Here is a 14,261-nt window from a genome sequence, read left to right as displayed (position 1 = left end):
TCCTAATTGTTAAGCTGTCTCCTGACAGGTAAATATGACTTGTTTTTGGCTTTTTAGCTAATTTTCATAGGTCTAATTCTACTATGAATGATTTTCTCACTCCCACCCCAATTCATTTGTTAAAATAAAGCCAGAATAAGTCATCAGAATTAATGGTTCCCAAGATGAGAAAAGCAAACATGCTGGGTTTTTTACTCTCCTTTTTATTTATTTACTCTCACATTCTGTTTATTATTTACTTCATGATATTTTGCATGCTTCCAAGGGTGGTTGTGGTGGTGTTTATACAAGGCATATCATTAAGAGTTATAAAAGCTCTAGTTTCTTAAAGATAATGATATTCTAGGTAAATAAAAATGTGTAAACCAGTATTGTATTTTTTTTCTGTTTTCCAGAAGATCTTCTGGAATGGAGTGAAAAACATTTCTCATCCAAATAAGCAGTAAGAGAGAACTGCTAGCGGTTAGAGATGTTACTGAATTATTTGCTTTACCAGAGACTATGTCTGTCAACCACAAAATTAAAAAACAAGGCAAATAAAACTGAATTTGACAAACAACAGTAAAACACTTATTTAATCAAGTCCTAATTTCCAGGCAAGGAAAAGGAGGCTGCACAGAAAATGAGGGCAGAGTTCTCCATTTAAAGTCAGAATAAAAATAAATAAGGTCAAAGACAACAGAAGCAGCAGATAGTCACATGACACCTCTTCCAAACCTTGTATGCCAGAGACCCTGCTCATGCTGCTGTCTTGTTACTGCAATTGCTCAAAGTGTCTATCAAATCCCCCATGCTTCATATAAGCTACTTGCATAAAAAGAAACCATTAGCATTTTACCACCTCAGCAATAAGAAGTTTTGGCTTTGAAAACTCTGGTCTTATTTTGTTTTTTACATTCAGTATTTTCATTAATTTTATTGTGACACTATCTTCTATGTCTAAGGTTACTAGAGGTGACAGTGATGTATTCAATCAGTCCTAGGGTTACGTGCAGTTTATGAACTAGACAAGTCTGTTTTATCACCCGGATTTCTAAAAAATAGTTTTGGGCACAGTCTGAAGTTCATATTAGCTCTTGTATTCAACTATCTCTTTCATGTTAACCATATGCGCACAATTACCAGCTAGAGAACAAACAGACTTGGAAAGTCAAAAACCAGTTACAAAGCTGAAGATGAGCCTGCTAACTGTTGTGTTTGCAGCCAGAGAACGTATGCAGTCTTTGTGGTAGATGCTAGTTCTCTCAAGTGCATGTAATCAAATTACCACTCTTGTCTGATATTCATGGGATCTGCTATAAGTTTAGATGACCACTTATTGATTAATTTGAATGCGGACAGGAGGGAAAACAGTTCTAGAGCAATACATGGCTTAGTGCTGCTGCTGCTGCCATTAAGATAGTTTTAGTACAAACAGAAACCTCCTGCTGGTGGTAAACTATTTAATTAAAGGATTGAGGGAAACTGCCTCTCAAAGGATTTGTTCAACATCTTCATCAATGACCTAGATGAAGGTTGGAATGTAGCCTCAGCAAGTTTGCTGATGATACAAAACTGGGAGGAGTGGCTTCCCAACTCTACTCTGTGCTGGTGAGGCCTCACCTGGAGTACTGTGTCCAGTTCTGGGCTCCCCAGTTCAAGAGAGACAGGGAACTTCTGGAGAGAGTCCAACGGAGGGCTACGAGGATGATTAAGGGACTGGAACATCTCTTGTATGAGGAAAGGCTGAGAGACCTGGGGCTGTTTAGTCTGGAGAAGAGAAGGCTGAGAGGGGATCTTATCAATGTCTATAAATATCTGAAGGGTGGCTGTCAGGGGGATGGAGCCAGTCTCTTTTCAGTAGTGCCCAGTGACAGGACGAGGGGCAATGGGCACAAACACCAGCACAGGAAGTTCCACCTCAACGCGAGGAACAACTTCGTTACTGTGAGGGTGACGAAGCACTGGAACAGGCTGCCCAGAGAGGTTGTGGAGTCTCCTTCTCTAGAGACCTTCAAAACTCGACTGGACGCGTTCCTGTAACAGCCTTCCCTAGGTGATCCTGCCTTGGCAAGGGGTGTTGGACCAGATGATCTTCAGAGGTCCCTTCCAACCCCCACCATTCTGTGATTCTGTGTAAGAAAAAAGCAGGAAAAAAGCCTAATTTGGATCACATGGACACATGTTGGCCAGATATAGAACTGTGCAACAACCTATGAATACTGCCCGTAGCTGACAGCACAGGTAAAATCCTGTTTAGATCATGTATGTAAGTATGCAACAAAAATTACTATCGGGAGTGGCCCCATATTTGAGTCATGTATGCAGAACTAATCAATAGAGTATCTTGTACACTTGATGTGCATAGACAGATATGTGTGTGTCTGCATGTGGCATTATGAAGTTACGTAGGAAGGAATATATGAAGGTACTTTTAATGATTATTAAAGGGAAAGGCACTTCCACTGCTTGTGTTCAGTTTTATATGGTATTGCTTACCCTGCTGCTTGGGCTTCCCATCTCTTGGTGTTTGGTCTGGTATTGCACCATGCCTCACACCCTTCTGGGGGCTTGGCCGTAATTTAGATGTGACAGAAGAACGTAATAGGAAGTGTCGTTATCCCTGGCTAACAGATAAGGGAGCGAAGCAGGAATTCAGTGAGTTGTCCAAGGCCACAGAGGAAGTCAGGGACAGAAGTAAGAATCGAGCTGAACTTCTGCCTCAGCTGCCAAATTATGGCTTCTTTTTTAATCAGCTAGTAAATTGGAACTTAATCACTAACCCAACCGCTCAGTGAATTTTGTTAGAAAACGATGTGTGGTGGGCTGACCCCGGCCAGCGGCGACATACTCGCACAGCTGCTCGGTCCTTCCCTGCTCCCAGCAGGATGGGGCAGGGCATAGCAACAGCAAAAGTGAGAAAGCTCGTGGGTCAAGACAAAGACAGCTTAATAGGTCAATATGGAATATGCCTTTGGCCACTTCAGGTCAGCAGTCTTGGCTGTGTCCACTCCCAGCCTCTTGCCCAGCTCCAGCCTACCCACTTGAAGGGGAAGGGTGAAAAATAGAGAAGGCCTTGATGCTGTGCAAGTACTGCTCAGCAATAGCCAAAACACTGGTGCGTAATCATTGCTGCTTTAGTCACGAATCCAAAACACAACGTGATATGGGCTGCTGTAAAGAAAGTTCACTCCATTCCAGAAAGACCCAGTACAAAAAGTTTCAGGTTCTTCAATTTGGTTTTATCTTGCATCAGCATCAAAGGTCTTGTTACGATAAATTTTAAAATTCATATTTAAGGCATAAGTCCTCTAACCTCTTGTCAGAATAGTCAGTAGTTCTGTAATCAGAGCAATCCCATGGGATATGAGAGACTCAGATTTAAGACCCCACTTTGATCTTGGTGCAAGTACTTACCTGTGAATCCTCTGTGTCCCATTTGCATCCTGTGGACACTGAATTTGGTCTCCTGTTACCTTAACCATCCATCCTGTAAATAGGAAGCCTTGTAAAAACTCTGGATTCTGGAAATGAATATGCTTCAATGAAAAATTAAAATTGTTACAAAAAATTGCTTAATTTTATTGAAAAGTTTCTCATCAGTATAATTATGTCAGCCTCTTATCCACCCATAAATCTTGACTCTGCCTAATTTCTACTCCTGTGCTGCAGATGTGAGGCACCATATAAAGTATTTTTTATAAAACAGAGACCAGTTGATCCTAATCTCTTTGCTGCTATATTGATTGCTGGTATTAGCTGTTCCCAGTATACAGTCTATACAGGAATGCCATGACAGGATTGAATATGGCCTCAAGTTGTTCCAGGGGAGGTTTAGATTGGATATTAGGAAAAATTTCTTTACTGAAAGAGTGTTCAAGCATTGGAACGGGCTGCCCAGGGAAGTGGTTCACTGGGGTGCTAAAAAGACATGTAGACGTGGCACTTTGGGACGTGGTTTAGTGGACATGGTGGTGTTGGGTTGACAGTTGGACTTGATGATCTTAGAGGTCCTTTCCAACCTTAATGATTCTATGAAATAAATAGAAGTTTTACTGTGCTTCCTGAAAATGCATTTGGGGATACCAAAACAAGTAATTTCTGCGCATAGCTAAAAGAGTTTAAATTCATCTGTACTGTGTTTAAACTTATGGGTTTTTACAATACTCTGCTGCTTCATTTAGAAACTGTATTTCCACTTCTTTACCTGCTGATTGAAATATGAGTGTTTTAACTTTCTATGTAAGTCCATTTTACACTGCTAGATCTCTAGGCAAAAAGATGACAGGTTGTTAAGTACGATTCCCAAAATATATGTTAAAGGAGTAAAAACAGAAGAAAAAATCCCCTATTTTGGAAGAGTGGAGGCACTGAGTATTACTCAGATGATAGCACTAAATTAGCACAATGGTCTTTAAGGGATTTGAGTACTTCATCCTGATGGATGAGCTGCTCATTTAGTACAAATATATTACAAAGGCATAGGAGAGCTATGGTAGGCGTAATTTTTCTTGTAGAAAACTTCTCATTAAAACCAGCTTATTGTGAAAACACAGTAAAATTATAAACTGCTTATAAATCTTTCACAAACATAATCCATTTTCACTAAACGAGTACAACCTTAGTTAAATAGTTCTCCCTCAGAGGTAATAGGGGTATTTAAAATTCACTGGGCTGAATTTTGCCCAAACTTAAGGTTTATGCTAAAATTCATATATTATTACTGAAAAATTACAGCCATGGACCAAAGTTTTTCACAGCAAAAGACTAAACCTAACTCTTTTACTCTGTTAAGGTTGTTTGCTTGTTTTAAAGGAGTTACGGAAATTCAAGCACAGAAAACTTGTTCTCAGCCGGGTTGCTTGATATAAGTGAACTTAACTGTGGATATGCTAAGATGCTGAAGATAATACCCTAATTTCTTGGAATGCTTTATCCTAATGCACAGTAGACTTCTTTTGTTAGCTAATAATATGTACTATTATAATATAGAAGGGGGCTGCTGTCGGGTAAATGGAGCTGCTGCCGGGCTGCTCTAATGCCCACTGTTCTCACACTTCCCCCAGGCCTGAAGATGAAGATTGGTCGGGATAGAGGTTATGTATGATCTTGCTCCCCCTCCCACCTCTCATCCCTTGTAATTTCTGACCGTCCTTCTCAAGGGTGGAACTGAAAAGGAGATGGATATGAAGACGACTTTGCCCTGCCTTTCATTTTGTTTGTCTTCCTTAATCTTCTAGATCACTTACGGGTCTGTCTTTAACCATCCAGCATTTTCAGTTTTCCCTTTGGTTGATTTTCTTTCTCCTCCTCCACTTTGAGAGAGGGAATGAAAATGTTAACTCCAAGGGAGGTGAACAAACCGAGCAGATCTTCAGCATGGGACTTCTTCCATTACACAATGCGAGATTAATAAGGTGCACAAGACACAGTTTGGCTAGATCCTGCTCTGTACACCACAACGGGCCTGCTGAAGTAAGTGGTCTTAATTTTTAAGACTAACACTAAGGCATTTACAAGTGCATGAAAAGACATATCAAATAAGAAATTTTAAAGTAGCAATTTGATTGGATTTCTTGTATTAACATTTAAAGCCAACACATATTACAAATACAAGTCTGGAAAGATGCTGATTTCCAGATGATATACTACAACTAGCAGTTCAAACAGAACACATACCCACAAATAGTGTAAACGTGTATTGGGTTTGCGTGGCGAGGTTTTGGTAGCAGGGGTTGCAGGGGTGGCTTCTGTGAGCAGCTGCCAGAAGCTTCCCTTGTGTCCTGTAGAGCCAGCGCCAGCCGGCTACAAGATGGACCCACCACTGGCCAAGGCCGAGCCCGTCAGCGACGGTAGCAGCACCTCTGGGAGAGCAGAGCTGAGAAGGGGGAAAAACCTGCACAACTGCAGCCAGAGGAGAGGAGTGAGAATATGTGAGAGGAACAGCCCTGCAGCCCCCAGGTCAGAGCAGCAGGAGGGGCAGGAGGGGCTCCAGGCGCTGGAGCAGAGGGTCCCCGGCAGCCCCTGGGGAAGCCCATGGGGAGGCCGGCTGTGCCCCTGCAGTCATGGAGCTCCATGGGGGAGCAGATCTCCACCCGCACCTGGGGAGGGCCCCACGCCAGAGCAGGGGGATGCCCGAAGGAGGCTGTGACCCCGTGGGCAGCCCACGCTGGAGCAGGCTGCTGGCAGGGCCTGTGCCCCCGTGGGGAGAGAGAGGAGCCCCGGCTGGAGCAGGGTTGCTGGCAGGACTTGTGACCCCATAGGGGGGACCCAGGCTGGAGCAGCCTGTTCCTGAAGGACGGCACCCGTGGGGGGACCCAGGCTGGAGCAGTTCATGAAGAACTGCAGCCTGTGGGAAGGACTCACGTTGCAGAAGTCCATGGAGGATGGTCTCCTGTGGGAGGGACCCCACACTGGAGCAGAGCAGAGTCTGAGGAGTCCTGCCCCTGAGGAGGAAGGAGCAGCAGAGACAGTGTGTGATGAGTTGACCACAACCCCCGTTCCCCATCCCCCTGTGCTGCTGGCAGGGGGGAGGTAAAGAATTCGGGAGTAAAGTTGAGCCCGGGAAGAAGGGAGGGGTGGGGGGAAGGTGTTTTAAGATTTGGTCTTATTTCTCATTATCCTACTCTGATTTGATTGGGAAATAAATTAAACTAATTTCCCCGAGCGGAGTCTGTTTTGTCTGTGACAGTAATTGGTGAGTGACCTCCCCTGTCCTTATCTCGACCCACGATCCTTTCATTATATTTTCTCTCCCTGTCCAGCTGAGGAGGGCAGTGACAGAGCAGCTTTGGTGGGCACCTGGCATCCAGCCAGGGTCAATCCACCACAAAAGGTAATTAAAACATTTTATTATTCAGTAAATAGGCATTCATTCTACAAAGTAGAACAGTTTCATGTTCAATTTGTTTGGGTAAATCAATGCTTTTTAGGTTAACATCTATTTTTGCATTGGATCACTTGTATGAAAAAATTATAGTATGTAAAATCAATTGCCTTTCACTCAATTTATAACTATTTGCCATGGTTTAGTTCATGCAGCCCAGGAATGAGAGGCAGTTTGCAGTGTCCTTCAACTTTAGTTGAAATCACAGAGTGGACTTACTTCTAATGATGTCTAAGGATTATATAGATAACAGCAACGTCAATAGGCCTTTGGCAGAGAAACCTAATAATGTTCTAAGACTAAATTATGAAAGTTAACTATTTAGAAGATCATGAGAATCCCTAGGGTTCTGTGACAGAATTAAATCCTGACTTGTGTTCAAAAAAAGATACCTGGCAAAGGATAAGTCCCTAGGGAATAAGTATTAAAAAACTTCTCCATTTAAAAACAGTTTATTTTATAAAAAAAAGGTCAGTTTGCTGAACCTCAAACTTCCATGAAATAGAGGAATCTTGTTTTGTAAATTAATATTCTGAGGTCCAAGATAGACTTTTTAGTTAACCTATTACACTGGGTTTCTGTGGCAAGGTTTTAGTAGTAAGGGGCTACACGTGTGGCTTCTGTCAGAAGATATCAGAATGTTCCTCCATGTCCAGCAGAGCCAGTGCCAGCCGGCTCCAAGACGAACCCACTGCTGGCCAAGGCCGAGCCCATCAGCCATGATGCTGGTGCTTCTTTGGTAACATATTTAGAAGGCAAAAAATTGATGTGCAAGAGCAGCCGGAGAGAGGAGTGAGAACATGTGGGAGGAACAGCCCTGCAGAACCCAGGTCACAGCAGGAGGGGCAGGAGGGGCTCCAGGCACCGGAGCAGAGATGCCCCGGCAGCCCCTTGCGAAGCCCATGGGGAGGCCGGCTGTGCCCCTGCAGCCATGGAGCTCCACGGGGGAGCAGATCTCCACCCGCACCTGGGGAGGGCCCCACGCCGGGGCAGGGGGATGCCCGAAGGAGGCCGTGACCCCGTGGGAGGCCCACATTGGAGCTGGCTCCTGGCAGGGCCTGTGGCCCCGTGGGGAGAGAGAGGAGCCCCGGCTGGAGCAGGGTTGCTGGCAGGACTTGTGACCCCACAGGGGACCCAGGCTGGAGCAGCCTGTTCCTGAAGGACGGCACCTGTGGGGGGACCCACGCTGGAGCAGTTTGTGAAGAACTGCAGCCTATGGGAAGGACTCATGTTGGAGAAGTTTGTGGAGGACGGTCTCCCGTGGGAGGGACCCCACGCTGGAGCAGGGGAAGAGAGTGAGGAAGAAGGAGCGGCAGAGACAACGTGTGATGAACTGACAACACCACCCATTCCCCGTGCCCCTGCACCACTCAGGGGGAGTAGGTGGAGAAAATCAGGACTAAAGTTAAGCCTGGGAAGAAGGGAGGTGTGAGGGGAAGATGTTTCAGGATTTATTTTTTATTTGGTATTATCCTACTCTGATTTGATTGGGAATAAGTTAAACTAACTTCCCCGAGCTGAGTCTGTTTTGCCCGTGACAGTAATTTGTGAGTGATCTCTCCCTGTCCTTGTCTTGATCCATGAGCCTTTAGTTATATTTTCTCTCCCCTGTCCGGTTGAGGAGGGCAGGGATAGAGCAGCTTTGGTGGGTACCTGGCATCCAGCCAGGGTCAACCCACCACACTCATCAAGGAAGCAACTCTCATGGTCCTGGTCAGCTGGCAGTAACCATGTGGGATAGATATATGGGATCAACTCTGTGCCCTGTTTGAGTTTGCCAAGGATTCTGAATGCAGCTGTGCTGCATGTAATGCAAATGTCATCACTGCTGTCTTCATGGCTAGCCTGCAAGCAGATAATTTGGGTTTGGTTTTCTGGTGGAGCTGCTTAACTCTGGCAAATTTTAAAATGTTTCTGCAAAGTCTCACTCTGTAGGCCAGGGAAGAAGCATGAGATATAAGAAGTCTAGATTCAGCACTATCTGCCCAACATATCAAAATACATTAGCTAGAGTTTCTTCTAAAATTTACTGAGATTATCACATGACTTCCCATTAAATCAGTATTTGCTGGGCTGGTGGGCTGCAGATCCATCAGTCTGGAGTATACACAACTAACGTAGCACAATTTGGAGGAATCTGATGCTAAAGCAGATATTTTAAGATAGTTGTTCTTCTACTGTTAATGAAAGCTTTAAAGTGACAACAAACCTCAAAGGCTGAGCGGTGACTGTTTTATCAGATTCAAAAAAGTACAGCTTGTCTTTCATATTTGAATAATCAGTTGGAGTCACAAGGCTACAGAAATAGGTAGTGTAAAAATTATTCCTACTTCAAAGGGCACAGAACAAGCAACGATTTCAGATATCTTGAGAGTATATATCAAATGAATCTATGCAATATAATTTTTGCAATTATTTGCAGACTACACTGAATCTGAAGCAAAGACTTAAAACAGTTCATTGAGGTCTAGGAATAAGAAACAGTATCTAATTAATCACAGAAAACATTGTGATGAGTCCACCTGTACAATTCAGCTTCAACGTGTCTGTATACATGTATAGATAAACCTATATAATGTAATCCAGTTCACAAAAGGTCTGGTCATTCATTCTGAGTGTTCTTTATGTTGCACAGGCATCTGAAGTGTATCAAAGCTAACAAATGGCTCAGGCAATCTCTAGCCATGTCCCAAGACCCTTAAATGAGCCTGAAGCATCACTGCCGTTCCCCATCCTCCCTGCACATACCAGTAAGAATGTGTATATTAAGACATAAAGCTACAGAGAAAAGCCAGCAAGGAATAGTTTAATTGTTTTATGCTCTACTAAGAGTTTCACATAAACCTGACAGTTTTTGCAAGTTTTTGATGCTGCAGGTCTGGATGATGGCCATGGTCCTGCTCTTGCAGTGTGATTACATGACAAGTCTGACTGCAAGATTCAGGCTCATGTAAATAAGATTTACAGAAAAAAAGTATATGCTTAGCACATACATTTTTAGTAACAACTGGGTGAGAAACATTTGGATCCAGAAGGGTCCAGTCACTATATTCTTCTCATGTTGTTATGCATCTAGTCATTTCTTTCCTGTCCCTTTCCTGCTCTTAATTCTCCTAACAGCAGCAATAGGAAAAGACAAAGAAGCGTAAACCCTGCTACCTTCATTGCCAGGAGGTTTCATGCAGTATGAAGCTGGCTCTATTTTCAGAAAAGAGGAAAGATTTCATTTTCAAGAATGGAGAATAACTTTGAAGAAGGAGAAACTTCTAGTAGTACATACTGCTGCTGGTGGTTAATTCTGAGAAGGCAAAAGCGAGCCTCCAACATGTAAAAAGTAGCCAAAAAAATGAACTTTTTTGTGCAACAACTTTTGTGTAGGAAAAGAAATAATGGGGTTTAATTGCAGTCAAGATGGTTTAGGTCTGACATTAGGGAAAAATCTCCCTAATAGTAATAACTTCACAGCTCAAGTTTACGTAGCTGATGGATTTTGTGGAATTTTTGCAATTTGCTATCTTAACAGACAAATTAATTAGACTATTTCAGGATGGATTTTTCTTTTTTTTGAGTGTGTGTATAGTAATATTTCAATCCACTTTTTCTGCAGATTTCATTGTGATTAAAACTTTTACATCTGATGTGAACCATTTTTACATTTCCCCACTTGCAGGGAGTTAAAAATAAACATAGGCAGTTTCTGAAGTAAAATGTTTGCAAGTGGAAAACTGAAATGGCACACATTAAAAATGGTTCAAAGTTTTAAAATTTTCCGGCTCAAATTTCAATCTAAATGAGTTCACAAATATTTTTGTTGTAAAAAAAAGGCAAATTATTTATGAGATGAAATTGTCACCAATATTTCAGTGATCAGTAGAGTTCCACAAATAATTAATTTTCTTATTTTTTCTGTTTTTTTGGTTTGTGTTAAAAAATGAAAAGAGCAAAGATAAATTAGTCTGTTGAAACTGTACTTAGTCATGCTCAAGACATTTCACGTGAGCTATTAAACACAATGCATTTTAATTTGAACAATTTTTGCATGTGCCTGATGCCATCCATATTTATAATATTGATGTAAGTATTTATAATGAGTCTCATCAAATTTCTTCATCTTTTAATTGTGAAATACTTAACAGTACTGACATTTAAAATAACATTATCAGTATTAGAGTTAACAATAATGAAATTAATAGAGTAGCTGAAACTTTAAGAACATCTTTGTTAGATAATTACATTGTGTAGCACACTATTATAATTTTAATAGAAAATTATTTCATTATTACAGGTTTACTATAATCTGAACTCTTATAAAAGTGCTCTGAACAGGAAAGATGTGTGTGGTTGAGGTGTAAAACTTTTTATCCTAACTTGATACTGTTACATTATCAATCTGATAAAAAATGTGCCCAGAAATATTTTAGAGGCTTACAGACAAAGGAGAGCCAAAATGTCCTACAAATCTAGTTTAGATGTCACCAAAACATTATCAAACCTCTTTCTTCATAGGAAGTCTCTTACATCTTAACATCCATATCTTAAAACCAGGAGATTCCTCTGTTTGGTACCAAAAATGAGAGCATCATAATCATTTGTGATTTTCTTCCTATGTCAGTCTTTACTTACCTTCACATCCAAATCCTATTTTAATCCTTTTAATGAACATGCCCATTCTAATTGCACCCAACTTTTACCCAGAGAAAATTCCAAATGTTATTTGAATAAAAATATTGTCAAGAATGTTGACAACTTTGAAAAGAATTGTGTGTTTTCCCTCATGAAGGCCTGCCCTTTATGCAGCAGATATTCTCTTTGATGGATGATGCCACAGGGACAGTTTTGTTTTAACATAACATATTGGCTGTTAAAATAAATCTAAAAGAACATGGAGGTCATAATGAGCTGGTCCCAAATGTCCCTACAGACATATGTACAGGCAGGTGGTTAACGCAGCCACCTGTCCAAAACAAGATCTGGAGGGATTTCTTCTTAATCCTGACAGGTGGTCAGCTTTCCTCAGAGATCTCTGAATATGTCTGTTTAAAATATTTACATGATTCTAAGATGGAACTATGGATTCTTCGGATGCAAAGCCACTATGCGCCTTTCAAAGATGGTTTACCTGGGACTTTGAAATTAATTTCCTTTAATGAAAAAAATGAATACAATGTGCTGAGGATAGAATGTGCTTTACTTAGGGCAAAAGCAGCACAATTTAATCATATTGCATCATGCTCTATTTCTACCTTTTTTCTGGAGACAGCTGGGGCACTGCTGTGGTGGTCCCTGTACAAGTGATTCACTGCCTGAAAGTTTCTGCAAAGTTGCTGCTGTTTGAGCGCAATGTATGATGTGGATATCTATCCACCATGAACAGAGCACAGACGAAGCCTATGTTCTGCAGCAGCATCAACACAGAGACGGCAAATCCCTCCATCTCAGCCGTGTTTCTCTGGCAGCTGCACACACACCTTGCTGTAATCACTCCTTGCTGTTTCATGCAGTCTTTCACAGACATCCTTCAGTTGCTCCCTTCAGCAGAAATGGGGTCTGTGGGAGCCGACCAAGGCCTCCCATGATGGTTAATTCTGTCGGAATGCAGCTGATGCCATTGCTACGACGGAAATCCCTTGCCTTAGAGCTCTGATCAGCTTACTCGTATTACTGGCCCCAAAATTATGATGGAAAATAACACCCAAAGCTTTAATTTCTTTCCTCCATGAAGTGAGTTACAGCAATTGAGAAGAGCCCAGAATCCCAAGCACAAATACAGGCTGGGCATTGAATGGATTGAGAGCAGCCTTGAGAAGGACTTGGGGGTGTTGGTTGATGAGAAGCTCAACATCAGCCAGCAAGGTATGTCCAGCAACATGAACATACATAAGTCTGTGGGACCTGACAAGATGCATCCCAGAGTCCTGAGGGAACTGGCTGATGTAGTTGCTAAGCCACTCTCCAGGCTAGCTGAAAAGTCACAGCAGTCAGGCAAGTCCCTGGAGACTGGAAAAAGGGAAACATTGCACCCATTTTTAAAAAGGGTCAAAAGGAGGACCCTGGGAACTACCGACCTGTCAAACTCACCTCTGTGCCCAGGAAGATCATGGAACAGATCCTCCTAGAAGCGTTGTTATGGCACATGGAGGACAGGGAGATGATTTGAGACAGCCAGCATGGCTTCACCAAGGGCAAGTCCTGCCTGACCAACCCAGTGGCCTTCTATGATGGAGTGACTACATCAGTGGACAAGGGAAGAGCCATGGATGTTGTCTGTCTGGACTTGTGTAAGGCCGCTGACACAGTCCCCCTCAACATCCTTCTCTCTAAATTGGAGAGAGGTGGATTTCATGGGTGGACTGTTGTGTGGATGAGGAATTGTTTGGCTGGTTGAATCCAGAGGGTCCAGAGGTCAACGGCTCACTGTCCAGATGGAGATCAGTGACAAGTGGTGTCCTTCAGGGGTCCATACTGGAACCAGTACTCTTTAATATCTTCATCAATGACACAGTGGAATCGAGGGCACCCTCAGCAAGTTTGCAGATGACACCAAGCTGAGTGGTGTGGTTGACACACCTGAGGGGTGGGATGCCATCCAGAGGTACCTGGACAAGCTCAAGGAATGAGCCTGTGTGAACCTCATGAGGTTCAACAACACCAAGTGCAGGGTCCTGCACCTGGGTTGGGGCAACCCCCAGGATCAATACAGGCTGGGGGATGAAGGGATTGAGAGCAGCCCTGCTGAGAAGGATTTGGGGGTCCTGGTGGATGAAAAGCTGGACGTGAGCCAGCAATGTGCACTCACAGCCCAGAAGGCCAACCGTCTCCTGGGCTGCATCCCAAGAAGTGTGTCCAGCACGTTGAGGGAGGTGATTCTGCTCCTCTGCTCTGGTGAGACCCCACCTGGAGTCTTGCATCCAGCTCTGGAGCCCTCAGCACAGGAAAGACATGGACCTGTTGGAGCGGGTCCAGAGGAGGGACACAAAAATGATCAGAGGGATGGAACACCTCTCCTATGAGGACAGGCTGAGAGAGTTGGGGCTATTCAGCCTGGAGAAGAGAAGGCTCTGGGGAGATCTTATTGCAGCCTTCCAGTACTTCAAGGGGGCTTATAAGAAAGGTGGGGACAGACTTTTTTATCAGGACCTGTAGTGATGGGACAAGGGGTAATGGTTTTAAACTAAAAGAGGGTAGATTTTGACCAGATCTAAGGAAGAAATTTTTTACAATGAGGGTGGTGAAATACTGGCACATGTTGCCCAGAGAGGTGGTAGATGCCTCATTCCTGGAAACCTTCAAGGTCAGGTTGGACAGGGCTCTGAGCAACCTGATCTAGTTGAAGATGTCCCTACTCATTGCAGGGGGTTTGGACTAGATGACCTTTAAAGGTCCCTTCCAACCCAAA

Source organism: Phaethon aethereus, assembly GCF_964289735.1.
Source record: "Phaethon aethereus genome assembly, chromosome: 1".
Lineage (NCBI taxonomy): Eukaryota > Metazoa > Chordata > Aves > Phaethontiformes > Phaethontidae > Phaethon > Phaethon aethereus.
The sequence above is the reverse complement of the archived record's forward strand: the minus strand, read 5'-3'. Positions refer to the sequence as shown.